This window comes from Grammomys surdaster, unplaced genomic scaffold (genome assembly GCF_004785775.1).
Source record: "Grammomys surdaster isolate TR1022 unplaced genomic scaffold, NIH_TR_1.0 208, whole genome shotgun sequence".
Taxonomy (NCBI): Eukaryota; Metazoa; Chordata; class Mammalia; order Rodentia; family Muridae; genus Grammomys; species Grammomys surdaster.
This window is the reverse complement of record NW_021604653.1, coordinates 7,963,041-7,983,861: the sequence shown is the minus strand read 5'-3', so window position 1 is coordinate 7,983,861 and position 20,821 is coordinate 7,963,041. Positions and strand designations below refer to the sequence as shown.

At 39.1% G+C, this 20,821-nt stretch overlaps 1 protein-coding gene across 1 annotated transcript in view; it reads right to left on the bottom strand.

Moving 5' to 3' along the window:
• The window catches only part of Ptpn4 (protein tyrosine phosphatase non-receptor type 4), a 154,064-nt gene extending 137,610 nt beyond the window's left edge, over window positions 1-16,454 (bottom strand). Inside the window, exon 1 of the mRNA XM_028771480.1 lies at window positions 16,297-16,454. The gene's annotated coding sequence lies outside the window, so the exon portion shown is untranslated. The remainder of the gene's footprint in view (window positions 1-16,296) is intronic.
• Between the last annotated feature and the right edge of the window lie 4,367 nt (window positions 16,455-20,821).

Genomic DNA, 20,821 nt, shown 5'->3' with positions numbered 1-20,821 from the left:
GAGAGAGAGAGAGAGAGAGAGAGAGAGAGAGAGAGAGAGAAAATGTAGTATATAGTGTTCTAACAACTAAAGGCTGAAATCAATCTATCAGGGGTGATGACATCACATGGGTTGATGGCACCAGCAGCTGGCACCTTATTGTCCAGTTTGTTTAATTTTAGTTTGTTTAATCAATTTAGCAACTTGTGGTCTAAGAATTATTTAAGCATGGCATCTCCTATAGCTCACATATTAGCTAAGCAACAGAAAGTACTTTAGAAATAATTTGGAAGGGTTAGGAATAAAGCTTGCCTAGCATATAAGACTGTTTAATTACTAATGACTTCTAAGACCATCAGAGGCTTTACGTTCTATCTGATTTTCTTGGATGACTTATTCTAAGGACACTTCTCCCAAAACTCAGCTATATCAGTATATCTCCCTCCTTTGGCCACAATGAAAAGTTCATAAATAAGAGCTCTAATCTATAGCCTCAGCTGAGCCTATGCTTGAGTCATGAGACACAGAAACAAGCATGCCTGCAAAGGGCCCCTCTATCCCCTAAGCATTCTGACTCCCAGGTATTCCCGCCCAGTAAGCATATATTATATTGTAGAAAAGAAAATAGCAATCATTCCTGGGCCCTGTTGCATTAGAATTCCTCACACAAGAGAATCTACAAATCATAAAACGGTGATTGTTTCATGTCACTAAGTGTTGGCATATCTCGTTAGATATCATTAATAACTAGAATAGTTTGTGTCTATCACTTCATTCTTAAAACAGTGATAATTCACTTTTTATCTCTTTGCAGATGCAAAGATGCCCAACTAGCAGCCCACAGGCACACATGGCCAAGGGTAGTTATGAATGCCACCCAAAACAAACTGTAAACTTAGGTGGCGCAGACACCATCTGGATGCCATATGGATCTGTAGGTTCACGTAACCTTAGGGTTGCTAGGGGATCCCCACCCACACTGTGCTATCAAGGCCTGTGCCCCACCCTGGACTTCATGTATTTCTAAGTGGCCTAAAGTATTGCTTCTGCTAATGTTCACTAGGTTAGCAGCTAGTTTCAGTTTGGTCCAGGCCATGGTTCTTCTGGGAGCTGTTTAAAGGCAATTGCACACACAGATGTGAAAAGCAAAACATAACAAAAAAAAACCTGTAAACTTACTTACAACCTTGAAGGTTCTTTGTTATTGTTTTGCCTCTCTCTCTCTCTCTCTCTCTCTCTCTCTCTCTCTCTCTCTCTGTCTCCCTCCCTCCTTCCCTCTCTCTGCCTCCCTCCCGCCCTCCCTCCCTCCTTCCCTCTCTCTGTCTCCCTCTCTCCCTTCCTCCCTCCCTCCTTCCCTGTATATGTGTGTGTGTGTGTGTGTGTGTTGACTTGCACACAGTTCTCAAGCATACACTTTGAGATGAGAACACTGCTGAAATGCTAAAAGATTAGGCATGACAGCTAGAAGGATTTGGTAACTGGCCCAAAATTATACAAGCAAAATAAGGAGAAGCACTTAAATATGGATCTACTTAATCACAAAGAAGACACCCTTCCCACAGTATCTTAATGACTTCTACTTCTACAAGCTAAAATAATTATTAATGTGTTGTTCTGTCACACATGGAAGAATCTACTATTTGATCCATTGTATAATCTACCTCAATGCTACTAGAAAATTGAGAAAAGAAATGAAATTATTTCTATTCACATATTAAGAGGTTAGCCTAAATTGGTGGCAAACATCTTCAATCCTAACACTTGAAAGGCAGAAGCAAGTGGAACTCTGAGTTTAAGGCCAGCCTGGAAACATACTAAGTTCCTAACCAGCCAGGTCAGCCAGGGCTTAACAGAGACTCTGTCTCCAAAAAAAAAAAAAAAAAAAAAAAAAAAAAGTTAAACTAAGATCTAAGATAAGAACTCACTGCCTCAGCGCTCCTATGTGTTGGGAGTAGGAGGAGGGAAGGAATTACAAGGAGGCCTGACAATCAGTATTGAGTTTTGCTATTTTATCTAACAGCTTTTTCCTCCTTAACCTTTCAAAACAAAAACAACAAAAAAGTTCCTAAATTGACTTCCTAAGTAAGTCATTGTACAACAACAACAAAATGTTTTTGTTATACAAATGAATAAAGGAGGCAGCAAAAACAGGGCATCCATTACACCAATTATTAGTTCTTAAAATAAATATTCTGAAGTTACTATGTTGCAGGAGAGTTTTAAAAGCAACTGAAGAGGTCATTCCTTTTTAGTAACAACAAAAACACTTAGAATGCTTGGAAAGCCACTGAGATAATATCCTAAATTTTAACAAACACAGCTTCTTCCCTGAGGCAGCCACTCCATTTTTCTGAGCTATGATTTCTTCCTCTGTTAAATGAATGGAATGAATATGACTAAACACTTAAAATGTGGTACATATGGCTTAAGGAGTGTCTTTTAATGAATACTGAGGACTGAACCCTAGGTCTTACATATCAACTCAAAGGCTCCAGCACTGACATAGTTACCCTCAGCCTCAAATGGTTTTTAATCAAATTCAAGCTGTCACTTCTGGTTAATGTTTACCCAATGGATAGTCCAGGACTATATAAACTAACTGCAAGACTATAGTATCTCTGCATAACCTCCTAGTTTTAAAATTCAATCATTTCTAATTCCAACTGCTTGAAGGTCTAGTCTTCCAAAACTTGAATAAATAAATCTAGCTGCATAATTGGTAACACAACTACAACAAGGGAATAAAACAATCCTAGTAAATGTTAAACATAATATTCTTGTCCAGAGCTGATAAAATATTCCTTCAAGGAGGAGGCTAGAAGATGGCTAAGTAATTAAGAGCATTTTCTAGTCTTCCAGAGGACCAGTGTCTGGTTTCCAACACTCACATGGCAGGTCACAACTGTCTATAACTCCAGTTTCAAGGTTCCAAAGTTCTCTTCTGGGCTCTATAGGCATCAGGCATACACATAGTCACATAGTTGTATACACACACGCGCAGGCAAAACACTCCTATGTACATAAAATAAAAATTTTAAAGCTTTTTCTATAAGAAGCCAGATTTTAAAATTTTTCTACTTTTTTTTTTTTATGTACATTGGTGTTTTGCTGGCAGGGTTACATGAGAATGTCAGATTCCCTGGAATTGGAGTTACAAACACTTGTGAAGAATCATGTGGGTGCTGGGAGTTGAACCCAGGTTCTCTGGAAGAGCAATCAGTGTTCATAACTGCTGAGCCATCACTGTAGCCTCACTCCAGCCTGAGCCAGATTTGTAAAAGTTGGGGTTTTACAGATCAGATGATCTCTACTGGAACAACTTAATTCTGGCATTATAGCATGCAATCAGCCACAAATACAAATCAGTATAATTGTGTTCCAATAGAACTTTACTGATAGAGAAGTTTGAATTTCATATAATTTTCACAGGTCATCAAATATTCTTCCTTTGGTTTTTTTCAAGAATTAAAAAAATTTTAAAGTCTTCTTACAATTCACAGGCAATACAAAATAGGTGATCAAACTTGTCTTGCCTATCACAGTCTGCCACCACACTATGCTCAACTTAAAATGCTTTAAGTTTTTTATTTTTAATTTTACATACTGGGAAGGGGGTTTTTACATGTGTATAGCTGTCTTCAGAGGCCAGAAATGAGTGTCAGATCCCCTGGAGCTGCAGTTACAAGTGGTTGTGAGCAGCCCAATGGTTGCTAGAAACTCTGTCCAGGTTCTCTATGAGAACAGTACAGATTTTAACTACTGAGATATCTGAAGTCTAGACAACTCTCTTTTATGAACCATAACTTTCTCACCCATAAAATACTCATCCATATGGAATACTACTACTTATTCCATACATTGAAAGAATTAATTGCAATACATTGAATAAGGTTTTTAAAATTTTTTTATGTGTCTGGGTGCTTTGATTGCATGCATGGTGCCCATGGAGGCCAAAAGAGACAGATCCCCTGGAACTAGAGTTATAGACAGTGGTGAGTCACCATGTGGATGCTGGGAATCAAACCTGGGTCCTATGGAAGAGCAAGTACTTCTCACTTCTGAGCCATCTCTCCAGCCTTGAATATCATATTTTAAAACAACTAGTACAGCTTAACAAATATTAGTTTCATGCCTTTCTGTTTTTCTTCCAGCCTTCACTGTGGCTATGGAAATTAGAAGAAAGTCTTTGGCTGGGCCAGAAAATCTAAAAGGTTAGTTCAAGTGAGCATTAGAAGATTTGAGATAAAATAAGTCGGTTACATCACAATGAAAAATATCTGTGGGAACTCTAGTTCATACAGAAAGGGGGTAAAAGAAAATAGTTATATAAGTTAAAGGACCAAAAAACTGAAGTAAGAGCTTAAGTAATCAGAATTTGTTACCTTCATTTTATATTTACACAATTAAGTATGTCACCCTGTTAGAAAGAACAAAGAGAGATGAGAGAAGTCTGTCTCTATATGTTAAAGTCATAGTCTTCAAGGCAGACTTTGTGCAGAAAAACTATAACGTAAAACATCAATAAATGAATACTAATTTATATTTGTTTTTATTTGTATAAAATAAATACTGTCCAAAAAGAAAAAGAGGCTACTTATAAAGAGTAGGGAAGGAGCAGCAGTAGTGTTCGAACATCTCTACATAGACCTTTTTATATTATTTTGAAATCTGAACCAAGTAGCCACATTACTGATTCAATAAAGGAAGTGAAATTCTAAAAATAATTGAACCAGGCTTGGTGACTCATGCCTATAATCCCAGAACTTGGGTAGGGGGAAAGAATGCAGGATGATTGCAAGTCATAAGTTAGGCTAGGCTATACAATAAATTCCAAGCCAGCCTGAGATATAAGACATCTGTCTAAAAATAATGAATAAAAATAAGTTGAGAAGTCAGAGGGGTCAGATAACGTATACTGTTACAATTAGAAACTGTGACGTACCTGCTGCAGTGGCTATATTATTTGCATATAACTAAGGATAGCTGATCTATATCACTTCTAGCAGCACAATAGATTTCAAACTTACCTAAATAAAGATAATATAAGCTTCTTAATGAATAAAAATGAAAAGGACTAGGCATGGTGGTTCATGCCTTTAATTCCAGCACTCGGGAGGCAATGGCAGGCAGATCTCTGAGCTTGAGGCCACCTTGGTAAACAGAGCAAGTTTAAGGACAGTGACAGCTACAGAAAGAAGCCCTGTTTTTTTTTGGGGGGGGGGGAACAAAAGGAAGGAAGGAAGGAAGGAAGGGAGGAAGGGAGGGAGGGAGGGAGGGAGGGAGGGAGGGAGGGAGGGAGGGAGGGAGGAAAAAATCAGGTTAACAAATGACGCTTGTATTTCTCTAAAGCCTCACTAAGATGACAATCATCTGAAATGGGAGCAGGGACCTATACAAAAGTTAATTTAAGAGCAGTTTCTGAGAGTAGATACTGCCATACGGTTCTTCTAACCTGCCTTCCAAATCTTTCCCTTAATCCCAACAAATGTTAAGATATATGCAACTTTAAAAACTGATACCCTTCTTGATGCTGTCTCCTAATCTGATCTAGATCTCCTCAATTTTCTTGAAGTTTGTCAAGTAATATAAATATGTCTACTATGTATAGACATAATAGACACATTGTATCTCGTTTCCTCAATTGTGTTTCTTAACAAAGCCCTATTTTATAACTCTTCTGCTAAAGCAATAAAGTCTCTAATGAATGTAAGTCACAATAACTTTAACAGCATCTCAAAAGATTTCCCCTGCTATGCAATCACCTCTACATTTCCCATCTATTCTTAAAAATCCATAGAACCTGAGATGAAACCCAAAGAACTTAAATGTTTAATCTATACATCAATCAAACAGTTGACTTTCCAAAATACACCTGAAAAACCAATTAGCTAAGGTCACCAGTAACTTTCCAATAGTCCAAATCACAGCATTCTGGCTTTGGTTTCACTTAGAAGCATTTGACACTTTCACAAAACTCTCTACCTTTTAGCCTATAAGCAGACATTATATTCATTCAGTCTTCTCCCATCTAAGAACTCTTAATCTTTCAATGATGATTAAGACCACAATGGTCACCTTCATAAGCACTGACAAACATAAAATTTCAATGTTTTTTCTTTCTTTTTTTGGTTTTTCGAGACAGGGTCTCTCTGTATAGCCCAGGCTGTCCTGGAACTCACTCTGTAGACCAGGCTGGACTTGAACTCAAAAATCTGCCTGCCTCTGCCTCCCAAGTGCTGGGATTAAAGGCGTGCGCCACCACCGCCCGGCCACAAACATAAAATTTCAACAATGAACTATAAACCCTAAACAACTTTAAATCCTTTGGCTTCCAAATCAGACTTACATAGAAGTACTGCGATATAGGAGTATAAAGATGCAACAAATCTGAATTTTTGAAATTTGCCTTGCTATTTACATTTATAGACAAAAAAGCACATGACTTTAACAATTTATTAATTTGTGTGATTGTTTGTGTCTGTTGGGGAGAAGAGTGTGTGAGTGCACGCGCAAAGGTAGCTATACAGACATACAGATGTACACACATGACTGTAGATGCCAAAGGTCATCTTTGGGTGTCATTCTTGGGAGCTGTATACCTGTTGTATTTTGAGACAGGGTACCTGAGGACTTGCTAGTTGGCCAGAAAGCCCTTAAGAATCCACCTTGCTCCACCTACCCAAAGCTGAGATCACCAACTTACGAGACTACACCTGGCTTTTGGAGTGCTGGGAAATGAACTAAGATCCTCATAAGATCCTCATATGTTAACAATAAGCTGTGACTGAGCTGTCTCCTCAGACTGACACACCTTCCCGAATTTTACCTTTAACAAGTAGGTTTAACATTTCTCTACAAACTTTGATATGATTAAAGAAAAAAAACGATTAAGTGGGAAGTGACTACCCTATCTTAACAGCATGACTTGAGGAAACACAGGCCTCAAAAGTGGCAGGGAAGGAGACACTAGTCTAAGGAATGGTGAGACCCAATTTCTCACTAAGAGAGAGTCACAAATACAGAACGGGACATGAGTCAGTGGTGCTCACCTGGCATGCCTAGGTTTTGGGTCTAAACTCTAACACTAACAAAATTAAAACAAATTCAAATATAAACAGAAACAGGGGAAAAGGCTGGAGAGGATTTTGGAGTGCTAGACTAGAACTGTGTTATCAATTTAAACAAACTCACTAAGTGCCTGTTTCTATTTCTAAACACCTCCTCTACTGAAGAAAAAAAACTCAGAATTCTTTGGATAAAGTAGTAACTGCACAGCTGGAACAGAAAAATATAAGATGATCTGAGAATATGCTGTGTAATTAGAAGTATGCCAAGGATGGAGACATGTCCAGAACACACAGAAGTCAACTTCAAAGGCTTCTACGACAAAATCTGGAACAATTTGAACAGTGAAATAAAATTTCAAATCACAGTAACTAATAAGAACCACCGAACAGAAACAGAATTCCATGAGTAATATCTGTTAACAAGGAGTTTACTCCACACAGGGGTAAACCTAAGTGATAATGTTGAGAGGAACTGGTACAGTCTTAGGTGTCTCCTCACCTAAGAATAGTGGGCCTAGTATATGTAAAGGCCCTAGGACTGATCCTCAGCACCACCAAAAAGAAAAAAAAAAAAAAAAAAAAGAGGAGTTAGAGATTTAGCTCAGTGACAGAGCACTTAACTAAGAAGCACAAGGCTTTGGGCTTTGGGTTGGGTGTCCAATGTGAGAAAACAGGGGGAAAAAATCCAAAAGGCATTCACATTACATGAATTCATTTGATTTACATAGCAGAGACATTCAGCAAGCATGAGTGTAAAGTGTTCAAGGTCAAACATCACCAGTGGTGGGCCAATACTATGTCTCTGGGTGGTTCACTAAGAATAGCACATCTTTCTGTGGCAAGCACGCCTGCCAACAATGTCCTCAGTGTGAATGTGAGCAGCCATTGGAGCATTTAACTAACAGGACATGTTACAGAATAAAAGGGCTACACTGTTTGAAACTGTCAAGGTCATTAAAGACTAGAAGGGTAGTGAGGAACGGTTCTGAACTGAAAAGGAGTAAAAAGGGACCAGTGAGATTGCTCAGCAGGTAAAAATGCCGCCACCAAGCCTAACAATCTCTAGAATGCACATGGTAGAAGAGAGTCAACTTCTGAAACTTGTCTTCTAACCTATATACCACTATGTTAGCACACAGAAAACAAAGGCCAAAAAAAATTTTTGAACAAAAGAAGAATGAAGAGAAATGACAATTAAATGCAATAGATGATCCTAAATCAACTTTTCAATTGAACTACGAAGGACAAAGAAATGCCATTAAGATCATTGGGAAAATGTGACTGACATTTATGGATATCAAGTTAAGTGTTGTGTGGGCATTTATTTTCTGATCAGGCAGTTTTGTGAGAGTTTGACCATGTTTTGGTAAATACAGACTAGAATATTCGGGCATTTTTGTCTACAGCATATTTTCAAATGGTTCAGAAAGTCTAATCAGATTACAAATGGTACACTCATCGGAAATGTGGAGCTAGAGCCAGGGGTGGTAGCGCTGGCCTTTAATCCCAGCACTCTGGGAGGCAGAGACAGACAGATCTCTGTGAGTTTGAGGTCAGCCTCACCTACAGAGGGAGTTCCAGGAAGCCAGGGCTATACAGGGAAAACCTGTTCCAAAAGCCAAACAAACAAAAACAAACAAAAAAAATAACCAAAAAAACAATAACCACAAAGTGGAACTAAGGATGAGAATGGATCACCAGCAAGGAGATAAGGTAGTTTCACCAAAACATGATACAGTGTAAGATGGCTAAGGTGAAGACATAACTAGGTCAGTAGAGTGCTTACCTAGCATATACAAAGCCCTAGGTTCCATCCTCAACATCACATAAACTTGGCATAGTGACACATGGTGTAATCCCAGCATTTGGGATGAACAGGCATGAGGATTGGAAGTTCAAGGTTGTCCTTGGCTATACAATGAAATCAAGATTACCCTGAGTCACACAAAAACCGAGTCTCCAAAACAACAACAAAACAGATAAAGCAGAAGAGAAAAAGGATCAATTCTAATGGGGGGGGGGGTCCTCTGGACAACTGAAAGGACATCACTAAGTCTACTTTATTAAGTCAAGCACAATAAGACATCCCAGGCTAATCTTGTATATTCATATAGCTAGTTCAATGTTAAAGTATGGTTAAAGAGATTTCAGAAGCTCTTTAAGAATTTTCGTTAAGTGTGAAATTACTTCAAAGTGTTAATTTTCAAAAGTTCAGTGTAAACTCATGACAACAATGGTGTCAGCAAAACAGCTGGTTCATTAAATATATCCAGAAGTTTTGGCCTTTCCTTCCCAAAGGAGAACTGCCAAAGGATAAATCTTAGCACTAACTTCATCTTTTTTTTTTCCTCCTTCCCCTATGTCTAAATATACTGCCATTCTCTATTTCCCCATCTCTAATTCTTTTCATACCTCGCCTACACCACAATAACTGCATTCTTGTCTCTCTGAAACCCTTACACAGCTTAGTACTACTAACTCTAAAATCAGGAACCCATACTTCTAAAACCTATACTTAATTTTATATGCTTAGACAAATATCTGTAACTGCTGCCTATTGCTAATGCCAATTTACAAGGTAGGAAAATGAAAAGGTGTTTCATATACATACATATTACACATTCATACACAAAGAAAACAATGAACAAATTAAGTACTAAGGGTAGTGGGAATAAAAAAGGGAAAGTAAAAGACCTTTGACCTAGAGACAGCAACTCAAACCTGAAGTCTCAGCACTCCAAAGGCTAAAGCAGGAGGACTGCCAAGAGTTTGAGATCAGACTGAGCTAAACAGTGAGACCCTGTCTTAAAAAGAAGAAAAAAAAGATGAAGACTTTGACATGACTTTAATTTATGCTTACTCAAGGACTTTAATTTATGCTTACTCATTTTATTTTTTATGACATGGTAGGGATTCCAAGGGGGAGTGGGTTCTAAAACCGTACTTTTCCCAACTTGACATCAAATAAATAAAACAATCATTTTACCACTAGGATAAACCAAGAGATGATTTAAAAATCAGAAAAAACTATCCTACAGGTTCTTACATGCTTGACAGGAAGATACATTCTAAGGGTCTAAAAATATGACCCCACTTGCCTAAGTACAAGAGTCATCTGACCTGGTGTTCCATCTCCTACCAAAGCCAACACAACACACATAGGAACAAGAAACTATGCCCACTAGAGATGCACATATATAACAGACAACTTGCATTTCTCTAAACATACTATATATCCTTTCACACTGCTGACTTTTATACAAGCTATTCTTTCTACCCTGATTAGTTCCAACTCACCCTTCAAGACCATATCCAAATGCCAATTCTCATTTCCCCCAGATCTTAATACACTGTCACTCTAAATTGTGTATGTGAACATGTACAACCAGCCTAGAATTTGAACTCAAAGGAAGGTATCAGACTGCATTTACCTTTATAGATAATATTGTTCCCATTATATCAGAAGTTCAAATATTTGATTAACATGTAAAGGAATGCTTGCCACATTAGTTTCCAATAGGACATGCAATAATTAAAACGAGGTATAACTATTTTTTCCAAAATAAGAAAAAATAATCTACAGTCTACTTTTGCAAAAGAGGTATTTGGGATAACCCTGAACCGTAATCCTAGTCCTCTAGTTTAAGACTGAAGAAATAAAAAACTGTCTAACAATAGGCAAATGATTTAGCTATAGTAAGTCATCTGAACGTTCGAATTATCATTTAAATTATGTTCATGAACATGGTAATATAAAACAGAAAAAGTGGCTATGCCAACTGCCACTTACTTAAAGCATAGTCCTAGATGCTTCAAATATATGTATTCTTAGTACTCAACAATTCAAAGCCACACCTGCTCTCAGAAACCAGAGACAAGAAGACTGTATTTATTCAAGCCAAGCCTGGACAACATAAGTCTAAGTTACAACATGAGGCCTTGTCTCAAAAACAAAACAAACAAACAAAAAATCAACTGGCTTAAAGGTCATACAATTTGCCAAGGTTTTTATAAGACCAGATTTTAAACTCATTTATCTGGCTCCAAAGTCTGTGATTTTTTTTCTTATATTGAAAAGCTTCTACCATGCAATGTTTCCAATATACTGTATTCAAAATTTCATCTTTGTCACAAAACTTTAACAATACACACAAATGGGGGAGTTATGTGGGGGAGTTGTTGCCTAGAAGGAAACAAAATATCAATTCAAATGGTGACTGGGGTAAATGCTAATCTTTTTTTAATTACAACTTTCTTTAAAAAAAAAAAAAGAAACAAATTGCTGAACAGAAGCTGAACTCTTGAAACAACAGAAAAGAAACAACTCTTGTTTTAAATGTTCTTATTAGATAAAACTAACAAAAAAAAAAAAAAAGAAAGAAAAGAAAAAAGGAAGGGAGGGAGGGATGAGGTGGTGGGTCTGGGCAGAAAGCTCAGAGTAGGGTGCTGAATTTGAATTCCTAACACCTTTCAAAAACTGAAAATGGTGACACACACCAGTAACACAAGCACTAGGCAGGGGAAACAAGCTCATCAGCCAGCCAGTTTAGTCAGAACCACTAAACTCTAGTCCAGGGTTAGTAAGAAACCTAACTTGAAAAATAAATAAAAATAAAGGGGAATAAGGACCGAGGAAGACATCACAGTGTTGACTTCTGGTCTCTACATGAACCTGCACGGGTAACACACATGCACACACATGTGAACACATACATGAAAACTTGTTTTAAATTAATGTAGAAAAATATACAGAATTATATCTAAAAAATATACCCCAAGGTACTTACTGCCAAATATGAAACCCAGATCATTTTGACTGGATTATCTAACAAAAAGGTGAGTTCTGGGGAAAACTTAAGAGGTATGAGCTGAAGAATCAAAAATGTATAAACTGAGGAGACAAGGGTGAAAGAGAAAACAATGTTGTTTTAAGCAAGAATAAGAAATAGGGTCAGTAAGATCAAACTGGGAGAAAAGTCTTCAAGGCCCAGCAAACAGGTTAATTAATTTTATAAGTACCAGGAACTGCTATATATCCTACATGAGAAAGTGGCAAGAATTTTTTTCTTTCCTGTTGCTTTATGAGTCCACTGTCATGTTCAGAAATTCTGTTTTGTAAAGTTGCTAATGTAAAAAAAAAATGGGATTTTTAAAGATTCAGTTTTTATTCAGTTTTATTCAGTGGCAGAGCACTGACCTAGCATCACCTTGACCCTGTGTTGGAACAAATAAAACGATAAAGTACTGCTTTGGGTCACACAATGCTTTCACCAAACAACTGTGTATAGGAGTATATACAGAAAATAACCCCTTACTTTGTGTACTTAATATTCTTCTCAAAAATAAATTCTTTATATGAGTGATGAACTCAATGGGGAGGGAGAATTCCTTCAGAAATAATGCCTGTGAATATTAAATGCCACTGTATGTTCTAAGAAGTTACTGACCTTTAAAGCAAAAGAGCCTTGGTAATCCCTTCATTTTCTCAACAGATTAAACCAAAGCTCAAGAATTAAGTAAGTTGTGTAAACCCGTGGAAGATGGAATACCAGACCTCAGATTTTCTAAGAAGAAAGATCTTAAAACTATGCTAACTCAGACCATGTAACAAGCAACCACAGTTGGCTAGAAATTTAAAATGATTAAAACAAAATGCAACATCAGCCTCAGTTTTTCACACAGACCAATCCCACTTCAAGTGTTCCACACCCTACACATGGCTAACAGCTACCATATCTAACAGGGTAGGGAAAAAATACTTCCCCCATATATGTCAACTTCACTTCAATAAATGTGGGAAAGAGGGCAAAGTAATTTCATCATTACAGAAAACTTAACTGGACTGCACTGTTCTAAAGAACAAGCTTTAGCATGGGATAGGTATGGTTTGAATTCCGCTTGGACAGGAGCAAATGGCACAAGGTTGACATAAGGGTGAACTAATAAACACATGTCAAAAGTAGATGATTAAGTGAAATAACTTTTTTATATGTACACTGTCTGGAACTCAACAGATAATAAATACTAACATTCTTTCTCCTCTGGATCCTCTTTTCTTTCTAGTACTCTACATAACCTCCTGTGAGAAGACAGAAATAAGTGAGCCTCCCAAATTAATCTTAGGATAAGCATTCAGTTCTTAGCAATTTCTTCAAGTATTCAGTTCTTAGCAATTTCTTCAAATACTCACACCTTTCTTCCACTGTTTCTACTAGGGAATAATGAAATAAAAAATAACTGTGAGCATAATAAACATCTCTTGTATTTTATGACTATACTGAATTCTCATTCAAAGAATATAAAACAAATTGTACAGTTTCTAGACAACTGTTCTTCTATGCTAGTAAAGAATATTCTGTATTATTTCATTATGTTTCTTCTCACTATATGTACTGATTGAACATTACATGAAAACATACCAATATGTTTCTCTACAGTACTTTACTAGCCTCCTCCCCCCAAAAAATCCAACTTCCAGAAATTAATCTTTAAGGCTTCTACTGAGCAAATAAATCTAACATCTCTGAACACCTCATTTAAAAACTTTGTTATATCCAAAAATCCAGAAAAATAACAAAACAGTTTATAAACCAGTATATTTCTATCAAAAGCAAATTTCATTTATGAGTAACAATTTCTACTTAGTTACATTAAGTCACATAGACTTGCATTCCTAAGAAATTCACCAATTTTGCATTCTTAATATGAAGACTTCAAACAGACCTTTAAATGATTCGCCCTTAAAGATCTATCTACCAAACAAGACTAGACTCCTACATGTTTGTTTTTTTATTTGTTTGTTTGTTTGTTTGTTTAAGGTTTCTTGCTTTTAAACAACCAAACTCTGAGGAGGAAAGAAGTACTCTCAATAAGCATATCGTTTATTTAACTCGTATTTTGTTCCTTAAAAATAATTTACTCAAAAACGTAACTACTGATCTCCCCTTCACAGTTGAGGAAAGGCCATAAGTACTAAATAAATAACAATCCACACTGTACATCATCTTACATATGCAATACATAAAATTAACACATTTCAGGTATACAAGCCAGAGTACTTAAGAATCAATAGAGTTCACATAAGTTCTCTGAAAAACTGAAAAAGTTTCTATTGCTATCACACATAAATTTATTATTGTCTCATTTTATATATTAAAAGGTCGCACTTATGCCTAAACTTGATAAAGTCTACTTTATAAGATTCTGTAATTTTATTAAAGTTCTTTTAAAAATAATATCCACAACTGGTCACAGTAGAATAGTTCAAGTGAATTTTCCAGAGGCTGCATTCTAAGTACATCCGACCCAGAAAGTATTTTTAGCAAATGTGTTCAATAGATGCTGGTGTTATGCCTAGCTTAAATTAGAAATTAGTGTCATAAATTTAAAGTAACAATATTACTAGGGACATTTTAAAGCTACTCAATTAGGGCACAGTGGGGGAGGAGCCGGAGAAGAGAAGACTTGACACAATTTACTATTACCTAGAAGCCATTGGGAACCTAAGATGAGAATATCATATACTCACTCATCTGCTACTACTTTTGAGAAATCTCTGATTTTCTACCTTAACAAACTGTAACCAACTCAGTATTAAGAAAAACCATTAAAATAGTGGTGCTTCCTTGTGTTTAAAAGAATCTTTTTAGCAAATGTTTAAAGATCAGGTAAACACAAAATACTGTCACATACACATGTGCATACACACACAATTATGTTGATCTTATAAATCAAGATCACATCCATGGACATGTGCTATTACAAAATATGAACAAAGATAAGAATGCCATAAAAAATTTGAAAAGACAAAAAACTTTTGTGGTAACTGGAGCAGAAATGTATTCTGACCAAAAAAAGGTGGCATGACTGATCTTATGAGTGAATAAAATGGTTCATAAGCTTCTTGTAAACCGACTTTTTTCTTTAAAAGAACATCAAATTTGTAGCCCTCAAATTCGAGATTTAAATAATATATCCAGGTATAATCCATTAGATACTCTGAATAACTGTTTAAGGTCATCCCCTCCCCTTCTGGAAAACAAGTTTTCTCCTCTGACATACTAATGTTCACAAACCCAAAGTTTTCAAAAAGCTATGGTATTTACTCTTCCAGTTTTCTTCTAGTCTGTCTTTACAAGTCAGATACACTAGCCTTTTGTTTTTGTTTTTTCCTCCACAGCCATCTTTTAAATGTGACCAATGAACTGTGTGTTATTTCATCTGGACCCAAGATCTAGTCACACACTCAGTATTTCTTGAATTGCTCATTCCAAAAGTAGGTATGACTAGTCCTCCTGGAACAAGTAGTTTTTAAAACCCTCTACATAGTCCTTGTACACACTGATGTCACTCTGTGATGCAAGGCCAAACATAAAGTCTCTGACCTAAGTTTCAGGGAAACATCCATATGTATTATCAGTGAAGCTGAAAATTATTCCATTATTTAAGAAAGCCCAGCAAATGCATCCATACATGCATTTAACACTCCCCCTCTCATCTCTGAATTGAACTGATTTTCAGAAATCGTTCTGGTTCAGGTGACTACGGTTTGGTAAAAACAGTTCCACAAAGGACAATCATACACTCTATTTTTCCAGTAAGTAACTATAAAACAAACATTAACACAGAAACAAAAATGTAATGCCAAAAAGCCACAAATCACTGCGCTTACATTTTACAAAACCCCACAAGCACCGATCTGTTCCTTACTACAGACTCACATTGTATCTAAACATCATGAAGGTGGGGACGATTCCAAAGAATCATGAAAAATCTAAGAGAAGGATTCAGATCTGTTCTACATCTCAACTTTTTGGGCCCAACTACAGATTCCTAAAAGCAAGTAGAATACTAGCGAGTCACAAGAGACTTTCAAGTTCAATGGAAGGAAGCGTGTGTTCCTACCGCATGCGGAAAAAAAAATAAAGATGCTTATATGAGTCAATTAACCTAACAATAATAATTAGAAAAAAGAATCCCACAAATGAAATGCTGAAGAGTCCCCAGCCTTACCTTGAGTTTAGGAACATTCCATCTCCGCATCTATTCCATCCCTTCTCCCCTGCACTCATCCCTAGCAGAGATTTCAACTGTAAACCCCAGGAAGATTCGAGTGCCCGGACCCACTAAGAAAAGGAAAGTCGAGCCGGTAGTCTGGCCACCTGGCCCGCGAGCTTCAGGTGCGCGCCCGCGACCTGCAAAGGGGGCCCAAGCAGGCCGAGCGAAGAACCTCCCCGAGCGCCTCTCTTACCTTCGTTATCACAGCCGCGTCCTCTCGGCTGGAGAAAGGAGGGAAAAAATCCAAATACAAAAAGCCAGGAGGCCCCGGGCTCGCGGCCGGGGGAAAGAGGCGCGTGGTCCGCGTCGGGCTGCTTGCCCTCAGCGCCCCGCGAACAGCCACCGCCACAGCGGCCGCGCCACGGCCGCGGGCCGCCTGCACCCCGTCATCCTGCGGGGCTGCGGCGGGGCCGGCGTGCGCGGGGAGGCGCGCGCTCGCACCTCGCAGCGAGATGAGCTAATCCCTTCACACGCGCCCCAAAAGTGCCGCGGTCCCCGCAACCCGCGGGCCCGCGGGCCGAAGTCAAGTCTCTTTCAAGTCCCGGAGCCCCGATTTCTGACAGGTCTCGGGAGTCTTAAAGAACAATGTCGTGTCCGCGGAGCAGGGAAGCACGCGCGGCGTGAGGCGGTGGGTGACTCCAGGGAGGCGGCTCTGTGTGAGAGTGCAAAGGAGAAGCTCGGTCACCCGCCTCCTTCTTCTCCTCCTCCTCTCCTTCCTCCTCCTCCCTCGCCTCCACCGCCTCCTCCGTCTCCTCCTCCTCTCTCAAGCACACCCCGTCTCCGAGGCCGCAGCATAGCAACCGAACATGGCGGCTGCGCAGCCCCCGGCCAGTCAGAGCCCCGGAACGGTGGCCTCGGCAACAGGAGGCGGTCTCGCGAGAGGTGAAGCCACGCCCCTGCTCCGCCCCCTTTGCTCCTCCTACCCAGTTTCGGAGCGCGGGCGCCTGCCTAGAAGCAGTGGCACTCACAGGTGCGAGAGAGGCGGGATTTAGCGGGTTGGGAGGTGAGGGCGTGGCTCCGTGTCCACACCCCATCGCCAGGCAGCCATTGGTTCCTTGACTGTCAGTCCTGCCCCTCCTCCCTCTTCTGGGGTGTACCTACTGACGGGCTCTAGGAATACAAAAGAGGGGCAATAGCGCAGAGTGGGGAAACTCGACCTCCTGGCATCAGGTCGTCCCAACGAAGTGCTAATAGAGATTATAGGCTTTGAAGTGCAGTTTTCAGTCAGTTCTCCTAAATATAGGCCCTCGAAAACAAAGCCTAAGCAAAAGGCATTTCATGGATAAAACAAAGGATAGGTGCTTTCTGTGTGCAAGGAACACTGCTTTTTTAAAAAATCAAAGTCTTTCAATCATTTTAAGAATGAGGGTCGGTATTATCATGCCATGGCCTTGAGGAGGGTACACTCTTAATATTTTCTGGGGAATACAAACTTGTTGATGACAGAACATTCCTATGGAATGGGTGACCTCAACTGAGGTCAAATGAGGGAAGAGTGAGTTGGGAGGACCCTCACATTTCTTCTTTGCTGTTGGTTGGTTGTTTGAGTTTTTTTGTTTGTTTGTTTTTTCTTTTTGTTTTTTTTTTTACATTTCTTTATTTTGTATAAACCTAAAATTGTGCGTGTGTGTGCATGCCTCTATGTCTGTTTATCAGAGGACAGGGTTTGAGAGTTGGTAATCCCATGTGTGTCCCGGGGATTGAACCCAGAACTTCAGATTTGGCAGCAAATTCCTTTCCTTTACCCTTTGACCCACCTCAAAAGTCCTTGACTTTTTTCTTCCTGGGAGTGGGGTTCAATGCCAGTTTCTGTGGCCAGGGTTCTTGTTAGTTCTTAATCTCAATTTGTACCTCACCAGAGACCATATTTATATAAAATGTTTTGCTGGGTGGTAGTGATGAATATCTTTAATTCCACCATTTGGAAGGCAAAGGAAGGTGAATCTCTGTGAGTTCAAGGCCATCATGGTCTACAGAGCAAGTTCCAGGACAACCAAGGCTTACAGGGGGAAGCCCTGTCTTGAAAAACCAAAATAGATAAATAGATAAAAAGATAGATAGTTGGTTTGTTCAAGGGGCTCAGGAGAGAGCACTTGCCGGTATACACGTCCAAGGTCCTCAGCCCCCAACACCCACACGCTGCAAAGCTTCTTCTCTCCATGTTGATGAAATGACTTTACCAGTAAGGAGAATCTGTGCAAAACTGTCAAAGACAACAATTTATATCAACTTCTTCTCATTCTCACTCTGCTCCTACTTTTTCTTGTCCAGCTGGTGATGGGCTCTTGACCAGGTAGGAGGCTGAGGCAGGAGGATCAAGAGTTCAAGAACATCCCTAGCTACACAGAAAGTCTCAGGCCAGCCTGTGCTACATGATATCCTGTCTCAGAATGTGGATGGGACAGGGCAGTTCCAGCCTGTACTCATTCATTCTTCCCGAAGTATATATTCTTTCCTCGGGCTCTCCATTTTGAAATCCTTTGTTCGAGGTATTGCTAAAATGCTTCTTATCTCACCTTGGTCAGCACTCATTCATCCTTGAACAAAAGATCAAAGAGAATCCACCAGAGTCAAGCACTAAGAAATAAGTTCTCCCTTCTGTGACACAAATGGCTCTAGGTTTAAACATCCCTTTGGTGTGTTTCACAGTGTTCATCTTCCTGCACAATACTCAGCCCTGTGTGGGTATTGCTGATAGTTCATGATTTGATCACTGCTACTACCTAAGGCAAAGCCTCTCAGTCACCTCTGCAGCCCTCAGGATGCCTGAGGACACTGGCAGCAGGAAAAAATAAAGACAGGGAAAGAACAAAACCTTTGAATCACAAGTGAGTAGGGTTTCAAGAAAATACCAGAAATAGACCTGTAAGATAAGTCAGTCAGTAAATTTGCTGAGCAACTGTGAGGACCTGTGTTCAGATTCCCCAGAGCACATGTCAAAAGCCAGGCATGGTGAGCCATTTACAGCTGTGCCACCATCAACCCTGACTGTACCACAAAACTGTCACTACTAATCATCACTAACCCCCAAAAAGACATCCCCTACCTGCTGGTCATTTTCTATTTCCTCCTCCCCAAACCTTTACCAAGCCATAATCTTTCTGTCTCTATGTATACTTTGCCTCCTCTGGATATTTGACATAAACAGTAGCTTCCCAAATAGAGCCTTGATAGTGGAAATGACCTAGATGCTACCAGAACTCACTGTCAACCCTAGATAATTCTGAGTTCATCTTAAACCTACCTTCCTGCATCCCTGAAAAAGAAGGAGCAAGTGATTGTCTAAGAGAGGAAGAGGAAGGGGGGGGACAATTGCTTTACAGGTTGTGTGGCTCAGTTAGTAGGATGCTTACTTTATTTTTGTGAAACCCTGGGTTTGATCCTCAGGACAACCTAAGACCCCGCATGACGACCCATGTGTGAAATTCTAGCACTTCAGATGGAACTAGGAGGATCAGGAATTCTAGGTGATTCTCACTATATGATGAGTTTGAGTCTAGCCTGGGATACACAGGATGCTCTCTTAAAAAAACAAGCCTAAACTTTAGACCATGCCCCAACTTCATATTTGCTCAATGAAGAATAAACTGGGAAATAAATTCATGCTTCTCAAATTGTAATCTTTATATCCATCACCTGGACATCTTGTTTAAAATGCAGGTTCTAGGCTGGTAAGATGGCTCAACAGATAAAGACACTTGCAACTAAATGTAAAGACCTGAGTCCAATCCCAGGACCCCACATGATAAAAGGAAAGAACTGATGCCTGAAAGTTGTCATCTGACATCCACAGACCTGCGGCAACATCACAGCAGACATGTGAACAAACACACACTCATGATACATTTTAAGATGTAGGTATTAGTTTTAAAATGCAGATTCTAATTCACTAAATTTTAGGTGGGACAAGAGACCCTGGGGCCCTGTATGAATCTGGCAGATAAAATGCTTCTTCTGTATGAACTTGGCAAACAAAATGCTCCTGTACTTGCAAGTTCTCTTTGAAAGACAAGTACATTTTTGTCCTCATTTAAATTACATTCTTTAAAACAATTCATATATTTCTATGCCTATTCTGAATGATCTGATGTTAACCCTGTTAACCAAGCACTGCATTTGACTTTGCATCTGGCCCTAGTTATAACCAGAGCCTTGAGTTCCATCCCAAGAGACAATTTCATTTCAGCAAAACATTATCTATCATGTTACATACACAATATTAATAGAGTTTTACACTTTTGGGTTCAGTTTGTATATTGCTTACATTTTATAGATATAGGAACCTTGTGAATACGGATTTTATACCTAATCTAATCCTGTACCTAAGAAACATAATTAAGATAATTAAACAGTTGGGAGTTCCAAGACTTTTTCTTTTTCACCTTAGAACTGGCAAACATTACTGGATATTGGCAGACACTGTGCCTGACTGTGACTTTTCCCTGTGTCTGCAGTCTGCCTTTGGCTGTGCTTTGAGAGATTAAGAGCAAGGGCTCTGTCCTCACTTGGAATTAGTTGGCAGACAAAGATGACTGGGCCTTTTAGACTTGGTAGCGGATGGCAAGACTTCTTCTAACTCTGGCTAGCTAGGCCCTGATAGTAATAGGTGTTTGTTCTATCCTGTACAGCCAAGCTCAGCTACCTGGTTCTTGGCAGTGCCTCCATGCAACAAAAGGGCAGCAGAGGCTCTGCCTGGGCATTATAGTTGACCCATAAGC